Consider the following 22,581-nt stretch of genomic DNA (forward strand, 5'->3'; position numbering starts at 1 on the left):
CGAGGCCTCCTTGGGCTCTTCAGCAGGTCCTGTGACGGGAAGGGTCCTCTTATGAAGCCTTAGCCCAAAGGAAACAGAGTTTTCTGAGACTACTTATTAGCACGAAGACGGAGGAATTCGTGTGGCAAGAAAAAACATCGCTTCAAAAGCCTCTGTGTGCCTGAGCTGTCCCTCCTGGCCTCCAGCCCCATCACCCCTCCCAGCCCGGCCAGCCGGCCCCTCTCTGGGCCCCGGCTCTTTGTTCTGAGTCCGCTGTGTTCTCGGGGTCACCGCCTGACCTCCAAGACCCTGCTCTCCGGAGTAAGCCTAGCCCTACGTTGGCATTTTCATGAGGGGCCCTGGTGTCCCCTAGAACAACACACCTTCCCTCCGTGCCTGTGTGCACTAACAAGAGGCAGGCTGGGGCCGTGGTGAGAGCCACTGGCCCGGGGTCCCAATCACGGAATTGTCTCCCATGATAAACGGCTTTCCTTTCCACTCAAAAAAAGAAAAACAGACAGGTCTATGTGGCAATTGTTTTGCCTGAAGGAAGGAGCAAATTAAGTCGGTGGGCTGGGGAGTCCCCTTTCCATCACAGGCAACCCCCGGGCCCTAAATTTTTTGGCGGGAAAGGTCACTGGCCCGGTGGGCCCCTTGTTTATGAAGCCGGGTACCAAGGATTCGGTCACCTCTGAAGCCACAGACAATTAGCAACAGTGGCACGCGGAGCTCTTTTATTGGCTGCCTCTTAAACGCTCCAGAAATCCGTCCAATTCCTTACAGAACAGCAAAAAACAAAAGTGCTCCCAGCAGGAGGGGGATGCTGGGACTCCATGATGAGCAATTAGTGAATCAATGAATCTGAGAGGCCCGGATTCCAGCCAGAACTTCTTACAGGGACCCTCCAGGAAAGGGCCAGTACTCCAGCATCAAAGGGGCTACATACCACTAAGGACACACACACACACACACACACACCACCGCAACCCCTTCCCCTCCCCTTCCAACACTTACGCCTGGTCCTATAAAAACAGCAGCAACACATCCATCTGTAAGTCGTTTCCTTAACGCCAAAAAGGAAGGACAGCAGCAGTTCTAATGGCCCACATGAAACCCCTCTCGCAGCATTTTGGAAATGGGACAAGCGAAAGAAAGCAGAGGAGGGCAGGGGAGGGGGAGGAGGGAGAGAAAGAAAGATGGGAAAAGGGGAAAGGAAAAGAAAGAGCGCGCTCACAGGAACAGCGGACCCCTTTCTCGCCCATCAGGAACATAGGGACGGGAAACAGCCCACCCAGGTGGAATGAAAGGCTGCCATTCACGGGACAAAAAGAAGTCTCCTTCGGTTGCGTTTTAGGAAAGAATACTGAGAACTCCTTGCTCTTCCAAACACCTGGTCAGGAAATCAGAACCACTGGACGGAAAGTGCTGGAATTAGGGGCCTTTGCTGACGGTCAATGAGGAAAAAAGAAGAAAGAAAACATTTCTAAAAAGGTGACGCTTGCTGGGAAAACAGGGTCCATGTCCATAGAACCCCTCAGGAAGAACTCCTTGAGATGTTCCCGTAGCTGTTTCTGAATGCTCACTTCTTCACCGCAGATTCAAAGCAAGAACACAGATGTTTCCCAGCTAGAAATAGGGTATCTTCCCCTGCCTTCTTCTCCCTGCTTTTGTGAGTTCGTATATAAAAGGGGCCTGGGGTGTAGCGGATACGCTTCGGGCTGTGAGCCACATGGTCAACAGTTCAAAACCACCAGCAGCTCCTCGAGACAAAGACTGGGCTTTCCACTCCTGTCGACAGTTACAGTGTCCGAGACCCATAGGTAGCCGCCATGCCAGTCAGATGGGCAGTCTGGCTTTGGAGTTTGGTATAGAAGAAGGACTGCGGGAATAAAATGCAAGATGAAAGTGCAAACATTATGAGGGCGGGAGGTGGGGAAATGAGGAGCTGATCCCAAGGGCTCAAGAAGAAAGAAAATGTTTTGAAAAGGATGATGGCAACAAATGTACAAATGTGCTGGGCACAATGGATGGATGGATGGATTGCAATTAGAGCTGTATGAGCCCCCAATAAAATGATTTTTATAAATGAAAAGAGAAAAAGACAGTGTAAAAATTTTAACTAGCCTCCTAAGCAAACTCTGTTTGTAAGCAGGGTCTTTATTGGGTCTGCTGGGTTGTGCTAAAGGGGGGTTTGTTCATCGGTGGACTTTGAGGCTGTCGGAAGGCGACAGCAGGCAACAGCTCAGCAGCAGCTTTCTCCCGAGGAGGAGAATACTGTGTCTCCTTGACCCAGCCACTCTCCCTCACTTGAGGCTGAGCCACTCTGAAAGTCTCTCGCTCTCTAACCTTGAAGATACAGTATCTGCAAGTCAGCCCCCACCCCTCACCCCCAAGCGCCCGGTGCACTGGGCTCCAGCAGTCAATAGATGCTTATCTGCAAAGGCAAGTCTGAACTGAATGATGCACACGGTCTTTAAAAGTTGGAAAAAGAGATTTCAGCAAAGCCGAGGTCAGTCTATGCCCCCTCCTCCTACAAGAATGACAGAGTGGGGAGGAGCTGAAGGGGCAGGGGCCCAAGCTGACCACAGCTGGGGTGGGAGGGGGCCCTTTCTGTAGCTTCAATAAATTGTTACCACACGCAGCCCCACGGCAAACAAACAAAACTGCAGTTCAATTCTAGCTGGTCAAGGGCACAGGGTACCCTCTGTGCCTCCCACAGCCTCTAGCCCAAGATAAAGTCGTCTTGAACTCATCTCCCCACAGACTTGGCTGAAGTTGGTGCAAGGCCACCTGAGCCAAGCAACCCTCCCCAGAGTGAGAGCGAACATCACAAAGCCCCCAGCTTCTCATCTCTAAGGAGTCCTGGGGGCACACTGGGTTAGCGCTTGGCAGCTCACCCAGAGGCCGTGGGTTTGAACGTGCCGGCCATTGTACAGAAGGAAAGAACGTGGCTCTGGAAACCCTCTTAGCTCTATCTGTCCTCACTCCCAGTCAGAAGCACCTCGCTGGCAGTGGGTTGGCATTGGGCCTGGTTCTCATCTCTATGGTCCCAGGAACAACCACCCGAACACTGAGAGCAATCACAGTGCCATTACTTGAAGGAAAAGAAAAAAACGTTCTTCTCCAGAACTGCCTCTTACAATATTTTAATTAAATCCTTTTTAAAACTTGGGCACAAACCAGCAATTCTACTCCTGGGTATATACCCAAGAGGCTTCCAAGCAGAGACTCGCACCAACTTGGGCACCAATGTTCATGCAGCCAAACATTCAACACCCAAATTTGGAAACAAGCCCCGTGGGCCCTCAACAGGTAACTGGAGGAAGAAAGAATGTGGTATGTCCATACGCTGGCCAGTCAGCCATGGAGAAGAATAAAGTTCTGGTCCAAGCCACAAGACGGATGAAGTCCGAAACACTGTGCCGAGTGGAATGTCAGACATGACCGTGCAAACATGTGATGACCCCATGTCATAGTTAGACTAGGCAAATGCATGGACACCAGAGGTGATTAGCGCGAACCAGGGGCAGGGGTGTGGGGTGTGGGGGAGTTAGCCCGGAACACGTGTCGGGTGGAGGCAGGTACAAACCTGGAAGGAACAGCTAGTGCAGCCGGCAACAATGTGCAGAAAATGTAGCCAGTGCCACTGAGCTCTAAACTTGGCAACAATGTACAGAAAATGTAGCCAGTGCCACTGAGCTCTAAACTTATTTGTTGCCATTTTCTTTTTTCTAATTGAGGTCCCGTGTTTTCTGTGGGATTCCTTCGGAACCATCCCCCCCCTTCCCCCACCCTTCACACAGTCACTTACAAAAACATTTTCCAGATTTAAAAGTCAGCTCTAGCTACACAGCTGTAGGGAGCCAACTGGTCAAGAGAAGAAAGATGCTCGCTCTCTCATGCACAGAGCATTCAGGTTTATTTTTCATTTAGCATGAGAGACACATCCCTACCAGTTCTGGGGCCAGCAGCTGGACTGCAAACGTCCCCAGGGGTGAAGGCAAACCCTAAGGACAATCAGAATGCAGGCCACCTTGACACAGGGCAGCCGGGTGTCACCCAGACAATACAGACCCTGGGTGGGGGTCTGACAGGACTGGACCACACCCACTCTTTCATTACCGGAGAAAGACCCAACAAGGAGGAAAAGATATCTACCCCTCCCGTGCTGCCAACCCAGCAAGCCTCTTTTCAGAATTAGAAATGAAACTGCATCGTGGGGGCAGGCTGATCGACTGAGTCAAGCAATGGGCCTCCCTGCCCGGAACCTTCTCCACCGGGGTTACCATGGCCTCAAGTGGGCTGTTTCTGTGGACAGTTTCTTAAAAGATGGTGTACAAACACCAAGCAGTCAATATTCCCTAACTCAGGGCAGTCAACTAGCAACATGTCCTGCTGGGCACCAGGGGGCCACCCTCCAGGAGCCAGCCCCTCTCTGCACCCTCTGCTGAGGAGGAGACTGGAATGCGTGTGCCCCCAGAGATGCCACCTCCACAGGTGGCACGTGTGTGTCCTTTCTTCCCTGGGGCGGCTCCTCCCAGAAGGAAGTGAACACCCACCTCGCTGACTCAGGAGCCAAACACCCTCCCCACACTTTTGCAAGAACTGTGGTGTGCTGATGTTTGGAGATTTGGGGAGCTGCAGGAATTCAAAAGGCTGTTTCATCCCTCTTTCTATTCCATCCCTTTCTCCCTTCCTTCCCCCGCCCCCACCCCCACCCCCACCCTGTGTCACACACACCTTCTATCCCTGTGTTCCTTTTTCTTTCGCTCCTATAAAAAAAAAACACATTTTTTTCACATCCTCTTCTGGGGGCTTATAACTTTGGCATCCACCTCAAAACACATCTATAATGAATGGACCAGGAGCCAAAATCTGTTTCCGATTATAACAGGCAAACCCAAGACCCACAGAAGTTGGGGTGGGGGTGGGGGGGCATAAGCATGCAGGGGGAGACACAGGCTTTTTTTTTTTTTTTTTTTTTAAGAATCAATGATACAAGGTGATTTCTGAGTTCTGCCCACAAAGGAAACCCTTCAACCCCTGGGGCTGCCCTGACTGACCCCAGGAGCCTCTGCCTATAAACTTCCCAGCCACTCACTGGGAGAGTTTATAAGAGAGGATTCCCCTTCTGGTGAAAAGTGCATTTGAAAGGGGGGGACATGAGGAGTGAGGGTGTGGAGAGGAGGGCACATAAACTCCCCCTCCTCTCCCCACCCCACCCCCAAACAGGCAAACCCCACACAGAGAACACAGCTGCAGGAAGATTAAAAACATTTCATCGTTTAAAGAGTAACAAGGGCTGGTGGACATGGGCAATTTAAAATTAAACACAACCTCAAGTCACAGCCGTTTGCAGTTAAAGGTGAACAAGTTATTTTAAAAGCAAAATCTTCCCTGCCGGCAGGCTGCCTTTCCCTGACAGGCCCAGCTGCCTCCACGATTATTAAAGCTGTTCACTTACCAGCCAACTGCCCTGTAAGCAAGGCAAGCCGGGCCCTTCCTTACCTGAGGGCAGGCGGGGTCTTGCTTGCCCTCAACCACCCCCAAACCTGCCTAAGTCAAATGCTTTAGAGGCAGGGAATAGCTGGCCAGACACAACTTCAACCCTTCTGAAGGATTCCCAAGGGACATCTCCCTGCACCGACGACAGTGACTTCACCCTCGTAAAGCCAGGAAGACCCCAAAGTCCTAGCCCAAAGGAGTACCCACAGTGGAAAACCAGCCCTGCTCAGTCAGCTGCTTCCTCCTTGCCCACACCGTCCCGCCCAGAACATTCTGAGTTGCTTCTCCAGCACAGTTTCGGGGGTTTCTTGTGTCTCTCCTTGGCCCGTCCTCCTCCAGGCTGTCCGGCTGGGCCAGGCCATCAGTGGGGAGCTGTGGCAGCTGTCAGTCAACCTGAGTGCTTAAGCCCAGAAGGCCTTTTCCCAGACAAGGCCTCCTGGGGCCCTCCCCTGCTCTGAGGGTGGCTGCAGCAGGGCCCCCCTGGCAAGCACGGTCTGGAGGGGGAGGCCGAGAGCCCAGCTGGGGTCCTCCTCCTCCAGGGAAGAGCTACATAGAAGAGACTCAGAGACACCCCCCACCCCACCCCCCAGCAGGAGTGTGAGCAGCTACTCCCACTGGCTGGGCTGGATTTGGGGAGTAAACTATGAGGAACAACTGGATCACCAAGATAAAAACAGTTTGAACAAGAGGCATCGTATTCTAACCCACCAAAGCCTTTGTATCTAGGTAGGGAGGTGCTGGCTGGGGCCAGGGTAGAACCCTCACCTTCCTCCCGGGAGCCCTGGTTCGATTCCCAGTCAACGCATCTCCTGCACAGGCACCACCCGTCTGTCAGCGGATGCCTGCATGTTGCTATGCAGAACTTGCAGACCAAAACGGACCACGAAGGAAAGCCCGGTCATCTACCTCTAAGACTCAGCCCATGAGAAGCCTCTGAACAGTTGGCTCAGCACAGGCCAGGCACAGGGCCCAGCAGCAGTTTGTACACAGTCCTGCCGAGCTGGGGCCAAGGAGGCAGAGGAGATGCAGGGCCACCTGTATTCTCAGGGGGTCTCCTCCATGAGGCCCACCCTGCTCCCCCTGTCCTGGGGGCCCCTTTTGCCCACAGGAGACCAAACAAGACCACTCTAGTGCCACTCCTGGTATATGCCTGCCTCCTCTGCTAGACTGGAAGCAGCCAGAGGGCAGGGCCAATGCCAAACAGTGGCCCCAAGCGGCTGTCGAGAACATGTCCTGCAACGCTCCTTCACCTGGACCCCTTCCTCTCTCCCCCTACAAGTTGTGTTTTCCTCTGTCTCCGAGGGAAGACCCACAGCAACAGAAGCAGCTCCCAAAGCCTCTGTCTACAGTTCCCACTCAGGCCTGGTCCTGAAAAAGGAGCCCCAGTGAACTACGGACAGCAGCCAACAGCCCCCTTCCCGCAGCCAGTTGTCCACTCTGGTGTCCTCAAGCCAATGTGAGTAGGGACCACACAGGCCAGGGGCCTGGCCTCAGGCCCACCAGCTTCTGCTGGTGGCATGAAGCATGACCCACAGGTGCTGCTGGGGCAGCTTCAACCCATTCCACCAAGAGGAGGGCGAGGGGGTGACGGAGGGAGGGACGGGGCTCAGTCTGCCCGACACCCTGAAGAACACTCTGAAACCGCAAATGGCCACGGCTCCCACTCTGCCTCGGTCAAACGCCGCCAGCTGAACGGCACACCGTACCAGCCATGGGTTTCCAGGAAGATATCACGTGGGGCTGCCTCCACACCAACTGCCGCAGGGCTTCTCCTCCTCCCCGCCCCTGGCGCCCACGCGGCACTGGCTAAGTTGTGGCTGGGAGCGAGGGCCCGTGCCCACCTCCACGAAGCTGTCTTGAGTGAGGCCGGCTGCGGCCCTGCTGGGGACTCTGGAGGACTCCATGGAGACCCTCATCCGCAGTGCCCACTCAAAGCCCCAGACTGCAGCGCCTAGCCCCGGGGCCACAGCTTCCAGGCAGGCCTTGCTCCTACTCCTCCACACCAGGAGGTCTGTCTGCATCAGAACCTCACCTGAAGAGCTCAAGTGCCTCTTTGATGTGGGCCTTGCTGATCCATGCCTCTGTACCTCCGTAACCCTGGGCCAAATCACCACACAGCTGTTGACAGTAGAAACAGCCTACTGGACAAAGTGCTACCCCCCGCCCAGGTACTTCAAACACTGCCTCCTACATCCCTTGGGACAGCCCCTGAAAAGGCAGGTACTGCCCTGATATCATCCGTCCCCGTGATACAGACCGGGAAACTGAGGCCCAGTAAAGCACCCTTATCTTCCCTGGCCCAAGAAGCTAGGCAACGATAAGGCTAAGAGTAAAATTGCCTTAAAGCACGGGCCCAAGCAGATTGCCTGTGCTCGTCTTGTCCCTCCTCGCCTACACAGAAACAGGCACGGTGTCCCAGACTTGCCCAAGGTCAAACTCGGTGAACTGGCACTGAGCTGAGAACTGGAAGCCAGGTCTCTCCCACCCTGCCTGGCACAAACCAGCACAAACCCACAGCCCCCAGAACACGGATCCCTAACTCGATCCCCGCTGAGGGACGCAGGTCACCTCCCCTGACTGCACACCTTGGCGTTCAGTCTGTAGCCTCCCTGCCATCCCCCTCCCCAGAGCCAGCACTCAAGAACCTCAAAGTCCACACCCAACCTTAAGGAAATGCAAGTGGCACCAATTTGCAAGCCAAGACAATAAGCCCCACCTACACTAGGAAGCCCAAGTGGTGCCCTGCACTTAACTGTACAGAAACTGAGGCACGTGCTGGCCCAGGACCCATCCTGATGGGGAGAGGGAGTCAGTAGAGGGTGGTAGGACCCTTGTGCTGGGAACTCGCCCCCTGTGCTCGTCTTGTCCCTCCCTGGGGATCCAGGAGAAGCAGGCCCAGCCCCTTGCCCCGGCCCCAGGTCTCCCTCTGGTCTTGCCACCCAGAAACATTCACAAACCAGAGGCGAGTCCCACAGCCCAAGTTCCCTCATCAAGCAAGCTCAGTGTCCACGGACTCCTAATTAATATTACTCCTCCAAGTCCGAGCGTGCTCAGAACCCCTCGGATGAAGACACCCGGGTGGGAGAGGCGCTGCCAATTTTCTTTTTACTTCATCTGGAAAATTAAGAGCATCGCTGATTTGAACAAGCGAGCGTCAAGGAAAGTAATCACAACTCTGCGTGGCCCACCCGCCATGGGCTCGGACGCACACACTGCCACTTCCATGCCCAGAAAGGAAATCAAGGTGGCAAGAATAGCAACGGTGGCCTCCTCCCTCGCCCCCCCTTGACCTCACCCACGGAAGAGCCCAGAGAAGATTGGAGAGTGATCCCTCTGCTGCCAAATCAGTGGGAAACTGGTAGCCGACCCAACACCACAGCCCTTCAGATCAGGATGGTCCCCAAGACTCCTTTCCCCAAAAGAAGATGGCAGGGGGACAGTGACGGGGGAGAGCCAGAGGGGGAGGGGGAGCCCAGAGACCCTCCAACTCCAAGGCCATCCCTTATTTGCTGTTTCTGCATTAATTACAGTAAACGGCTTCATAACCTAGCGATCACTTAATGGAGCAGCAAATATGGCTTTTTCCTATAATTAGTCAATGTAATCTGCTGCTCTCCCCCTCCTCCCAGCCACCCCCTTTCTCCATGCCTCTTCCACCTCTTTCAGCACCAGCAGTCACATGTGCCCCATCCCCTCACCCAAAAGCTGTTTGTCATCGTAAGCTGGCCTGGCATTGCTAGCAACACCTGGTGAATTCCACCCAGCAGGCAGGAAGTGGAGGAGATGCCCTTGGACATCAGCAAGGAGACCCAGACATTCAGGCCGTGGAGGTATTCCAGCCCTGACAGTCCACTTCTGAGGGTCCATCCCGGACCTGCCGATAACTGCGGACTGGGGCTGTCTCCTGGGGATTCTGCCATCTGTATTCCTATTGGCACGATGGAGACTATTCACGTCCTGGGAACATGCTAAGAGCCGGTTCTCCAGAAAAGAAACATTTACCCTCCATCCCAACTGTCTCCCTCACCACTGGCATCTTTCACTCTTCCTAAGAAGGACGCCTTCCTTCCGTCTAAGAGTTCCCCTGCATCTCTTCAATCATGCGTCCAGTCTTTGCTTCCATGACCATCGAGTGACGAAGGAACAAACATTTGTGGTCGCCTCACTTTCCCAGCCATGGAAGCTCAGGGTGGGGGAGATGAAATCCGGGGGTAGCTGCCAGGAGGAGTGGGAGGGTCAAAGGCAACAGAGAGGACTACGGTTACGAACACAGTCCTGCAGGAACAGGGATCGACGAACAGCTGCAAGGACAGACAGGCAGGCTGAATGGGTGTGGGAAGGAGAGTGGGAGGGAGCCCAGAAACGGACACAAGTGTGGCAGAGGACACATGTGCACGTCTGTGCGTCTGATTTGCTGCAAACACACCCCTGAGTGCGATGGGGCACCCAGAGGGCAAAGTCTCGAAATCCACTTAAAACAAAACTGAACACCGAGAAGGTCCCAGTCACTGGGCCTTGGGGCCCACTCAGGTCCGTGGTCTGGGGACACCGAGGGAAATTGGCATAACCGAGTTCACAACGATAGCGTTTACATCAGACCCAAGTGAGCAGTGGCTGGGGTCTTAAAAGCTCATGAGCAGCCATCTAAGGTGCACCTCTTGGTCTCTCGGTGTCTGGAAAAAAGAAGAGGGAAGACTATTAAAGACCCATGGGAACAATGGGTCCGGTGAACGGAGAGAGCACTGACAGCCGGCTCCAGGACCCTGAGGTCAGAAGGGCCCCGTGTAAAAGGGATCACATCACAAAGTTCTGGGTGGGGTGGGAGAAGGATGCGCAACAAAGCTCAAAATCACTAACAAGATCAGGCTTACTGGTCGGAACCCCCCAGGCCCTTAGCCACCCTTCAGGTCTGGAAATCACTCACTTCCAAGGCTCAATTTTCAGCCAACCGGTAAACAGGCTTTTAAGGGAGTAAAGAACACTAGGGAGGTGTGTGTATACATCATTCGAGATCCGAGGGTTAGCACTGACCCCAGGACACCGCTGAGCAAGGCTAGGAGAGAAGGAAACTTCAGGAAGCCCAGGGACGAAATATGGTGAGGGTGAGGATTGTAATCAAGGAGAGGAAACAAAATGCATATGAATTGTTGAACGGGAAACTAATCTGCTCTGTAAACCTTCCCCTACGCCACTACGACAAGGTTTGGGGAGGGGGGGAAAGCCCTTTTGCGTGTAGGTTAAGGCTTTCAACAACCCCACCACCCCTCCTTCCCCCACAACCACCTCCCAACATCTGCTTTTCCCAGTTCCGTTGCCAAAAGATCATCAACTTCCATACAGCTCAGCAATGAGAAGAGAACACTCTGTATCTTTTCCCTTTTCCAGTGAAGGCGTTCACACTGCAAGCGTCCACCTCCAGCAAGTACTTTCCCTGCGTGGCCTCATTCCATCCCCACTCATTTCCTCACTTCTTCCAACCAGGGCTGTGAACCGGCAGTGATGGCATCGGCATCAGCAGTGCCGATCGGCAGTGATGGCTGCTGCAGCCAAGCTGGAATGTGCCCCACATTGTAAAAGGTGGGTGAACCCGGACGATAACCCGCATAAGAAAAACTCACCCGTCTAGAAACTTAATCTCCCTCCTAGAAAACAGGGCCGCCTGGGCGTTGCATAGCAACCACATCTCTGGACCAGTACGGTTGGAAATAACCCTGGCCGGCTCAAAGATGGTGGACAGGGGCAGATTACCCCATAAACAAGGTAAGCACAGACTTACTGGTGCTTACTTAGCAATTTCATATGTTTTCCACCAGAGCATGTGAAATTGCTCACTGCAGATCCATACATAAGCACAAGTACACCCATGCTTACCTTGCACCCAAGGTCCTCTGTCCCTGTAAGCATCATAAATATGCAAAGAGGCTTTGATTCTGCAGAATGGTGCCATGGGGTTGGGAGCGAGACAGGGATCAACTACATCTGAAATCAGAATCTTGGATCGTAAAAAAAAAATGGCAAAATTGGGGTCGGCATTGGGCTGCTAGGTCCAACCGGCTCAGGAACTCAGTGGAAGAAAGGCATTCTCCTCCTCTAAAGAGTGACCGTCTTAGAAACCCACAGGGACAGTTCTACCCTGTCCTACAAGGTCCCTAGGCGTTGGATCAACTCGATGGCAGTGAGCAGTAGAGGAAGCACAAATAATCCTGTGCTTACCTTGCTATTGGGTGGCCTGACACTGAAGGTGGCTGGCCACGTGGCTCTGAATGTGAGTCGCCTTTGTTATTCACCAAATACCACGGCACAGCAGCCAAGAGGCACGCAAGGCAGCGTCTGTGAGGCTGCAAACACTCACAATCGCCCTTCTACCAAAACGACCTCGGCAGTGACCCTGACACCCATAACCTGCACGCCGGCGGTGCTGACTCCATGCCGGACCGCTCTGAGCACCTCGCTCGTTAACTCGTGTCATGCTCGCCACAGCGCCGTGAAAGAGGCACTATCATTATCTCCATTTTACAGATGACAAAATGAAAGCGCACGATATTCAGATAATTCGCTGAAGGTCACACGCTGCTAAGTGGCAGAGGAGCGAGGACACGCAGTGAGAGAGCCTGGTTCCAAGTCCCTGCTCTCAAACACAAAGTCACAGAACGCCCCCATGGAGAGGGTTCGGAAGAATGCAGGCCATGAGTGAAGCCCGAGGGGAGGGGGAGCCCCAGGAATCTGGGTGGAATGGTGGAGCCCCGACCTGTAGGACACCTGCTCTTCCCAAAGTGGCCTCCGTAACTCTGCTGTGGAGAATTCCGACGCAGCCGGAACTGGACTGGAACTGCCGCAGAGTGTTCAAGGCTGTCGTCTTGCTGGGACCAGATGGCCAGATCCTCTGAAGCCCCTGGGTGGCTTTGAACCACCAACTGCTCAGCAAGTAGCCACGCCCTTGGCCTTTGCAGGACCCCCCCCCCCCCCCTCCAGGCCTCCTTATGCCCATGTCTGTCTGTGACAAGGATGCAGATGGCCCCAGGGACCAGCTTCTAGGCAGTTCCTTAAAGGCCTTGCTCGCATGCGTGTACGTGTGGGTATGTTTGTCTTCAAACCCACACAGCACGGCCCCAGCACACGGGGGGGGGGGGGGGGGGGTATGGACAGCCCTGGAATGGTCACTCCCTCCTCACGCCATCGGTCCCTCTCCCGGGATGGCCTGGGTGTCTGACTGCCCTCACTCCAACATCTCTTACAGTCCAGGTAATGGATGTGGGTGCACGATTCCAAGGGCCCTTCCTCTCCCGATTGGCTGGAGTCACACTAAAAGGCCCAGCCAGATCCAACGCTGCGCACGCACAGGCACTGAGCAAACCGGATGATCCTGCAATAAAGGTGCCGGCAACATGCTAACGTGGCAGCGCGCCAGGCCCCGGTGGCCCAGGCAGGGCTTGAGCTTAAAGAACTTTAATTGAATTCTTTCAGCAAGTGCAGCAGAAAAATTCATAATGAGTTAGCCCACCCCACCCCACCACCACCCCATGTCAGTCAGCTCTATAGTTGTGTGGACCCAGGGAAAAATCATTTTTAACAAGGGTCTAAACTTTGGATGAGCATGAATTTGAATATGGCGTGCTGCAGGGTCGGGGAGGAGGAGAGAACTGATGACCCAATCCGGGCCTTTTTCCCTTTTCCAAGCTATGCAAGGAGCAAGGCTTGCTGCCCTCATCAGCTTTCCTAGCCCTGTTAGTGAAGGAAAACAAGGTCTGAACCCCGCTCCCCAGTGAAAAATGCAAAATTTGTGTAATTAAAATTATACTTGTGAAATTCAAACACACTTTAATTTCCTAAGGGCCCCCTAATCAAGTCAGAGGTTCTAACTAAAACCAATTATCTGCTTTGAAAACAGAAGAGGAAACATATACATGTACCAGGTCTGGCGGAGAATCACACTCCCACGTGTCCCGAGTCTGATTCTTTGCTGCCCTGGTATGAACTGTCTGCTACGGAGGTGAGCTTCAAAGTCCTTTCTCTCCAGTTTGCCTTTTGAGACAAACTCGACACAGCTGAGAACTACCCCAAGGGGAAGAGGAGTCCCTGGATGGTAACTAAAAGGTCAGTGCACTAGGCAGTTGACCCAGAGATCGGAGGTTCAAAGCCACGCAGAGGCACAAAAAGGCCTAATGATCTACCTCAGCCAAACCAGGGCTGAGACTTCTAAGGCACCCAGTTTGGCTCGACGGGGACTGGTCTTTGCTTTGAACCCACACGGAGCTGAGTTGAAGGAGGTTTAGGCAAAAACCAAGCAAGCTTCTATAAACACCCGCTGATTGCCACCTGCTCTCCCACAACCCCCAGCTCTTTTCTTCCGCCCTGACAGCCGTGACTATCTAGACTGCCCAACGAGAGAGGAGAGGGACGCGCCTAGCTCATGTCGGGCGCGTGCTGACAGCAGTCAAGCAGGCACGCCACAGGTCCCCGCCAGCGGTCAGCTGCACCAGGGCTTCTCAGCTCGTGAACCAGAGACTCCCCCCAAAATGCTGCATCTTTTTTAAGTAACTGGAAATTCTTGCACAAGATCAACGTGGAAATATGGAAAAGGTCTCCAAGCATGAAGATAGTGAAGCAGCAGTCGTTGCGATGTTCCGTGGATAACACCATCCAGGACCTATTTGCAGGGAAGTTTAAAAGAAAGAAAAAAACCCTACCAACACAAGTTTTCTCTCCTCCCTTGCTAGAATTGCATTCAGAGATGCGAAGAGTGATGGCACCCGAGCTTCAGAGTGCCGACTGTGCCAAGCTCAGTGAAGGTATCCTGCCCTGCTACCTGCCCAGGCAGGTGCCCAGAAGCCAGTGTCTCCAGCCTGGGGGAACAGCCTATTGCTGCAAACGGAGCACCGTTTCTCACGGTATGCTTTTCCTGGTAAGAAACAAAACACGTGTGTGCTCAAATGCACGCACGCATGCACTCAGGTGCCCCCGCAGCCGGCAGAACCCTTGTCCTGGGAACCGCTCCTTTTGGCATGTCTACGTCCCTCGCCTCCCTCCCCACCCGAGCAGTCACGGTTGGCTACAGTAGGTCTCTCTGCTCTCGGTTCCCGTAGGCAGTCCAGGGCTGGCTCCCATGGTAAATGTCTGCTCTTGGGAAAACCATCAAAAGCTTTGGTGAAAAGAGAGAGGGAAAAAAACTTGAACACAGCCCCCTCGGTCCTTCCATTTCTGTCTCCTCAAAGCCCTGCTCTGAAAGTCATTTACAATCTGCCAGCTAAGAAAAAGGAAAGGACTGAGTGGACAGTAGAGGCCTGTCCACCTGCAGTTGCCCAAAGAGCATAACTCATTTCGGTGGACGGTTGGGAGGAAGCCCCGAATACATGCCTACACCGATTTCTGCCCTTCAGAACAATAAAAATGTAAAAACCAAGACCAAAGAGGGCCCTGAGGTGGCGGGAGACAGACGCTCTTGACCTGGCCCCCAGCCCGACTCCCCAAGGAATGGATGCTCCTGCATCTCCTGAAGCCTCTTCCCTCCGCGGACTGCATCATCAGGACCATTTTATTAGATTTCTCTAAACCCTTGAAATTGTCATGTAATTGAAACAGAAACAGCAATTTAGAGTTCTAAATGGATTTCTTAAAAAGAAGATTCTGGGCTGGCCAACCTCCCTCCCCCTCCTCGGCTGCCCCCAACCTAAATGTAAGGCCCTTGCACACAAAAACCCCATTTATCTTTGAAAACCATACAAGTTACACATTCCCCTAATGCCTTACACTTGGAGGAAACTCATCCGAGACAACAAACTAAAAAAAGAACCCATTAGCATTAACTTGCCTGACACAGCTGGTGACAAATAAGTGACCAGGATGGTTTCAGATCAGCCACTGGTAGAACTGACCCGGGGCCGGGGGTCTCCCTGCTCCCCGGGGACTGGGCTCTTAGAGGGAGCCAGAGCACAGGCACTGGTAGGAGAAAGAGAAAAGCATTCCCAAGGTCCACCAAGTACCCTCAAGATAAAGTGTGCCTGCAAGCTCCCCTCAAGAGCCAGGGCCCCCAGGAGCAGGCCAAGCCCCTGACGGGGCATCTGCTGACTCGCCCCCCACTGCTCCATCCATCAGCCTTAGGGAGGGTGCACCAGGGCCCGGCATAGTGGTTATGTGTGGGGCTGCAATCCACAAGGTGGGCAGTTCAAAATCATCGGCTGCTCTTCAGGAGAAAGGCGGGACTTTCTACTCCTGTAAAGCGCTACCGTCTCAGAAACCCACCAGGGCAATTCCACCTTGCCCAATGGCTGCAGAGGATGGGGGCCAGGATGAAAAACAGACAATACAGTGGGAGGAGGCTGAGCACCACACCTCCTCCAGTCCACTCGCCACAAGAAATGGCAGCCATGGTTTTGAATGGAGAATTTTCTTTTTCACAAATTCAGTGTCTCAGAACGAAAATGAAGAGGCAGGAAACAGGCCCCTTGTCCCAAGAATCACCTGCCAGATGGACTGAGGCTTAGCACCATCTCCCCTCCTAAGAGACAGAGACAGGGAGGAAGAGAAGGGTCCTATCCCAGGCTGGGGGCCCACCACCCTGGACTGCTGTCCACACGACATGGACAGACTGGATCCTAATTCCACAATGCGCGTGGCACTAGGCAGCCACTCGGCCAGAGGTGATCCATGATGTCAGAAATCAGGCCACTCTCTGACGTCACTCAGGCAAGCTGCGATTTCCAGATGGGGATATGACAGCCCATTATCCACACAAGGTGAGGTCACGTCCAGGCTTAGACAAAGGCAGGGCTGTGCAGCGGTCCCTGGTTATGGAAGGAAGGGGAGTAGACAGAAGGGGCAGGAGGAAGCTCTGCCACACTCCCCAGACGTCAGGGAACAAAGTGTAAGCTGCAGGTGCAGTGTGGGAAATTCTTTCCCCACGAAACAGCATCAACCACAGACCGTCAGTGACCCAGCATCCACACTGGTCCAGGAAGGAGCCTTCGTGGAAGGGAACCCCCACCTTTCTGCACACACATGCCAATAGCTTCCCTGTACAAGGCACCCAAGGCCTCCCCACCCCAAGCCTCACCCCGGATCATCTCCACACACTCCCCCAGCCCTGACACACACACACACACACACACACACACACACACACACGCCAACAGCTTCCCTGTACAAGCCACCCAAGGCCTCCCCACCCCAAGCCTCACCCCGGACCATCTCCACACACTCCCCCAGCCCTGCCACAGCTTCCTAGCCACCCTTCCCGGCCCCACACTGAACTGCTGCCCGCCTGCCTGTTCTTCGGGGTCCTCGGCAAAGGCCACTTGCCCCGAGAAGCAGTGGTCTTTCTGCCGTCCTGTCACCACGGTCTGCCCCGCTCCCCGGGTGCTTAGCCCGCCCGGTCACGGCTGCTGCTACTCCTCCCCACCTGCAGAGAGGGCTGGGTCTCCTTCACCCTCTGCCATTCCGACAGCTCAGAACCACCACTGAGAGGTCGAAGGCGAGCAGTGTGAGGACCGCAGGGTCCTCATTTCTTTAACTGAAATGATATGCGTGCTCCCTCCCAGTTTATCGAGCATCCAGTGGAGGCAATAAGGCATGAAGCTAAATAACCACAAACCTCAGAACGAAATGCCTCGCACTGTCCCCGGGGCTGAACAGAAGTGCAGTAAATAATTCTTGAAATACTTACTCAAGTGGCAGCTGGAAAGATACGGTCCCACCCACCACCACCATCCTTCATCCCCTGCTTTGCTCTCCTACCTGGTTATCCTATTGTGGGTGTGTCTAAGTGCTCCTGGCTGATTGCCCCCACCCCCACCCCCACCCCTATGAGAGCAAGGCGCTGTATCTCACCGTCTGCAGTGACAGGCCCAGGGTCTACCACAGAGCAGGCGGTCCTACCCTATAGCGCCTGGTGAATAAGTGAAGGTGTGAATGAGGGAGTGCTTAGCACCATACCGAACAGATGGATGGATCGGGTGCAGCTTCGAAAGGTTCCCAGAAAAAACTTCCTTGTCTTCCGCTTCCATTTTTCCATGACCTTTTTGAAGACCCTCTCCCCATCCCTGCCCAATGCATATCGCTCTTGTTGGCTGAGCCGCTCTCCAGGAGAGGGTCGAGTGCGTGGAAATCCACCCAAGGAGCGGCGCTCTCCAGAGGGAGCAGGCGCAGTTCCGTGGGCGAAGTCAGCCTTTGGAAGAGGAGTCGGAAGTCTGCCCTTAGCTCAGGGGCATCAGGATGCCACAGAGGGTTTCCTGAACTCCCTGACCTGCACCCAGCGTGAGCACCCACATAAGGCCAGCAATCAGTATCTATTAAGTGAGCCCTTGTTACAGGCATGAGGTCCTTAAGTAGCAACGCAGAAGAAAGGCCTGGTGATCTGTGAAGAGGAGAGCCAAGGAAGGCCGACCCATGAAGCAGATCCACACACTCACACACATGGCTGCCAAGAGTCACACTGCCCCGGGCGCAGCATGCTGGCATCGTTTATCCATTCCTTCCTGGACATACCAGATCAATCGTGCAGAAGGAGATGAGAAAGTACATATCCCTTGCGTGTGCTGGAAGCTCCGGGCCGAAGGTGGTCAGGACTAGAAATACAAAATAGACCACCAAGAATGGACCCTGCCCTGCCACCACCACCACCCCCTCTGAGGTGGGCAGCCAGCTCCCCAGAGTGCCTCCCCCCCCCTTTGAAGGTCTGGGCAGGGCACTAGGAGAGAGTGTCTCAGGAGGCTGCCCTCCCGGGGGAATGGAAGCCTGTGCCAAAGGCTCAATCCACAAAAGGACATTTGTAGGACGAGGGGCTGTCCTCGTGAGCGGACACCTGCTGCTGACTCCGCCAAGACGAAAGAAGCTAAGCCCCTAATCCTCCAAGTCCCTCCCGGCTGCTGAGAGGCTGCAGACACCCGCGGCCCCCGTGCGGGAACAAGAAACCCACCCGCAGGCCCACTAACTGCTGCCAGGACAGCTGCAGATCATCCCAGATGGGCAGCTCGACCCTCGGCCACAAGGCAAGGCCAGATGCTGAGAGCGCACCCCTCGCCCTTGAGAAGCTGCCAAGAAACCCTCCCCCAGAGCAGGCGGTAGGCATGGAAGGAGCTGGAGAGGCCTCCGCCACACCGGGACGTGTGCTTAGAACCTTCCAGAGCCATGTCAGAGTTTAAGTGGGAGACAGGGAAGCCTGTTACTGAATGCCTCTCACCAATGAACAGTTCTTCATGCCAAACCAGGTTTTTTTCTCAGGCTCTTTCCACCAGGACACTTTATTTCGTACTATAAAAATAATACCAGCATACCGCGTTCCTTAAAAAAATTAAAATCACCTGTATAAGAACAGTCAACGAGACCTTTCTAAAACAAAGATGAGAACGTCAGGGGGCAAGGAAACTAGACGGAGAGAGAGAGAACCACCAGAGCAGATGGTCACATGTCTGTCGTCACAAAGTCCACTGAGCCACTTGGGTAGGGCCTTAAACAGTGGTGCAAGCCTCCACCCCAAACCTAGTATTAGCACCTAATATAATCATACTAATACCAGCAGGGGCTAGTCCCTGGGTGGTATAAACAGTTACACACTCCGCTACTAACGGAAAGACTGGCACATCACACACTTCCAGAAGTGCCTTGGAAGTGAGGCCTGGCAAACTGCTTCCCAAACATTGCAGCCAGGAAAACCCTGTGGAGCAGGTCAACCCTGCACACACGAGGTTGCCACGAGTCAGAATCCTTCGCTCCATGGCCACAGGCTTCTGACGCTGGCTTTCACCTTGTGCCCGACGCACGGGGAAGAACTTGGCATTCATCTTCAAGACAATGCTGTGAGGTGGGCACGCTCAGTCTGCCCACTTTACAGAGGAAACCAAGGCTAGAAAGGGCTGAGCTGCCCAGGGTTTACCCAGCTTCCGTCAGAAGTAGCTGGAGTTCGCTTACATGACGGACATGCCCTTCGATCAACAGGTGAACCTCTGGGGTGGCCTGTGTCGCACCTGGGAGGATGAGGAGGCAGCTGTGCGGCAGCTCAGGCTCCCCCTTCCCTCCTGCTGCAAGAGGTAAAGGAGCCTGGCCAGGTAACATCCCCTCTGGGTGTCTCCATCTGAGAGAAGGGCCCTGAGCAAAATCCCTCCAGACAGCGACTCTCTCTGCCCACAGGGACAGAAGGGCGAACATGACATGACTGATCCCCTCATCTTCCCCTTGCCAGTGGCTTCAAATTAAGTCTTCCTCACCGGGCAGCACGACCATGTGAATTTTTTAGAGGATCCAGCGCTGGCGGGAGAGCGGGGTGCTATTACATCTTTTACAAAATGAAATGATCATGAGGAGAGATAGGAAGAGACCGGTGGACCCATCGGCTGCCACCGACCAAAATGAAGTTCACGTATGAATGGCCACTGGTCCCTAAAGTGGTCACCCCTCCACACGTTGATGAGACCCCATTTCAGGACTCTGGAACCGGGCACAGTGCTCACACCCCAATGAGGAGTACACGAGCCATGCCAAACCCTCCCTGCCCTCGGCCCCTCATTAAAATGCTAATCAAAACAGAATTTTATTTATATGAGACATTAAAGACTATCATGACGGAGTTCATAGGAAACCCGTTCTCTGCCACCGAGGATTCTCTTCTGAATTAAGTTACAGTTTCTGTCCAGCCGTCTTGTTCTAACACCTCCACAGAATAATTTCTCTGACGAGTGTTAGCAGAGAGGGACAGCCAGGAAGCAAGAGAGATGAAAATTTTAACTGAAACACACGCGGACATATCATTTACAAGCTCCTCACCAAGCCCGAGAGGAGACCCGGATCCCCCTGCCATGGCGATCCTAACGTGGACACAGACACGATTTCTGGGGGGGAAATAAAGAATCACCATCGCAGGCTGGGTGGGCGCATCTGCACCCCTCCCACCCACACACTAACTCTAGTCTGAAAGCCTGTTTGTGGCCAGGCCCAAATCCTACTGGAAAACCACCCTAGACAGAGGCGGCCCTTTCCCGCCACCCTGCCCAGCTCCCAAGCCTGCCCGCACAGCTCATCAATTACCCAGTTGCCTCACTGGGGTGGTGCAAGCCCAGAACCATCTGAAAGGAGGCCCTGGGGGGTCAGATGGAGAGATGCTACGAGGCAGTGTCACACAATGCGATGACATCATAAGAGGAGGGTGAATCACAGGCCCTGAGATTATAAGGCTGAACAGTGCCAAGAGTCTGGCTGTGCCTGTTCCTCACCTCCTGCTGACCTCTCTGAGTCTGCCTCCTGACCACAGTGAAGTGATGCCCCCTCCCAACACACACACACACACACACACACACACACACACACACATAACCAGACAAGGCCCGAGTTCCAGAGCCTGGTGGAGGGGGGCGTCCTCAGTTTCATCATCTATAACACTGGAGTCGTACTGATAGGAGCCCTGGTAGCACAGTGGGCTAAGTGTTTGGGTTACTAACAGCATGGTCAGTGGTTTGATCCCATCAGGTGCTTGACAGGTAGACAATGAGGCTGGCTGCTCCCATAAAGAGGCACTCCCTTGGAGACCCTAGGGAACACTTCTGAGCTGTCAGACGGGGTCGCTGTCAGTCGGCATCAACCCAAGGGCAGCAGGTGGGTGCACACCACTATCTAATATACCTACGGCCCCTAGAACCAAGCCTGGAACATCAAAAACTGTCTCTGACGACCGAACAGAAATACGACTCAGCATCTCGGGTGACACTCAGGTGGTATTTCTTAAGCATTTTTTAGCCCTTTGCTTTTGTTCATCTATTTAATCCACAGAAAAATGCTGTGAGATGGGAAAGCCCCAGTTCTGGGAAGTGAAAGTCGGGCTCACACACGCGCAGACGCAGCCTGGTCTACGCAGGTTCTCAGGAGGGCTCACCACAGCAGTGGTGGTGAAACCGGTAGGCGAAGCAGTCATCAGGCCCTCGGCGGGCATGCCAGGCACTCTCGGCATCCACCTCTGTCCTTGGAAAGGGCTACCATCATCATTCCCATCTTTCAGAAGAGAAACCGGGGCCGGGAGACGTCAACCTGCCTCAGCAAACGCCATCGAAGGCGCAGAGCTGGGTTCCGATAAAGATAACGGATGGGAGATGCTTTTGGAAAGTGAAGGGTCCTTAGAGACCAGTGCTCTTGTTAAATCCCCTAGAAGTTCACAGGCGGAGGTCCTGCCCTAACTGGTTTAATGCAGTGCCCCTCTACGACAATTCACTATGGAAAAAATGTCATCCCCAGAAAGAACAGCTCAGGGCTCCTGGGTGGGGCAGACAGGGAGGGTACAGGTCTGGAGAAGTTTGAGACACATTCTGTCCCAATCGCAAGTTGAATGCATCCACGGAAAACCAAATGCATCGTTCTTTTAAGGGCAGTACTGCTTTCTTGTTTAAAAAAAGAAAAAAAGTGGGGGCGGGGGGGATAGTGCAAAGGGACAACAATGAGAAGGACCAAAAACCGGCCCTGCTGGAAGCGAATCAGGAATGCTTTCCACGTGCCCAGGGTCATCCGACCCAAGTTCTGCATGATCAAATGACTAACCTGGAAATTTGAAGATTCACACTTCACAGAAGAAAGAGCAATTCTACCAGACCCGGAAAAGACTGCTAATTCCGAGGTGCTTTCTGATCCTTGAAGGAGCCCACGCCGCTTGGAAAGGGAAGTTCGGAGCATCCAGACAGTCCCGAAACGTGTGCTTCGTTCAGAAACCATCTAACCTCTATGGCTCATTAATTTCTATTATCTGCTTAAACACTAGAGAGATGCCGTAAACGATTTCACTGTTGACTTAGAGATGGGTTTCTCTCTTCGCAAGAGAGGCCAGGAGTGGGCACACCAGTCAAAGGTCCCGACACATCCTACAGCCAGACTGCAGATGGCTCTTCAGCCCAGTTGTGTGCCTCGGTCTACCCAGCTGTCAAACGAGGAGCGCACTCGTTTCGAACACACATACCAGTCGTGGCCTCCAACTCTCTGCAGTGGCCAACTCTGTCTCTGTGAATCTGCAAAACCAGCCTTCCTTGCCTTCCCACCACTGAAAAGCACCGTGGCTGGGAGCCCATATTCAAAGAAGCAAACTGAATGTCTTAAAGCCAGGAAAGCGCCTGTGCCCCTGATGACCCAGTC

General features: G+C 53.8%; 1 protein-coding gene across 4 annotated transcripts in view; it reads right to left on the reverse strand.

Annotated features, from left to right (window-relative positions):
* The window catches only part of MSI2 (musashi RNA binding protein 2), a 424,197-nt gene that overhangs the window by 395,866 nt on the left and 5,750 nt on the right, over positions 1-22,581 (reverse strand). The window lies entirely within an intron of this gene.

Source organism: Echinops telfairi, unplaced genomic scaffold (genome assembly GCF_000313985.2).
Source record: "Echinops telfairi isolate 266 unplaced genomic scaffold, ASM31398v2 ScPeMD7_7458;HRSCAF=8496, whole genome shotgun sequence".
In the NCBI taxonomy this organism is placed as follows: Eukaryota; Metazoa; Chordata; class Mammalia; order Afrosoricida; family Tenrecidae; genus Echinops; species Echinops telfairi.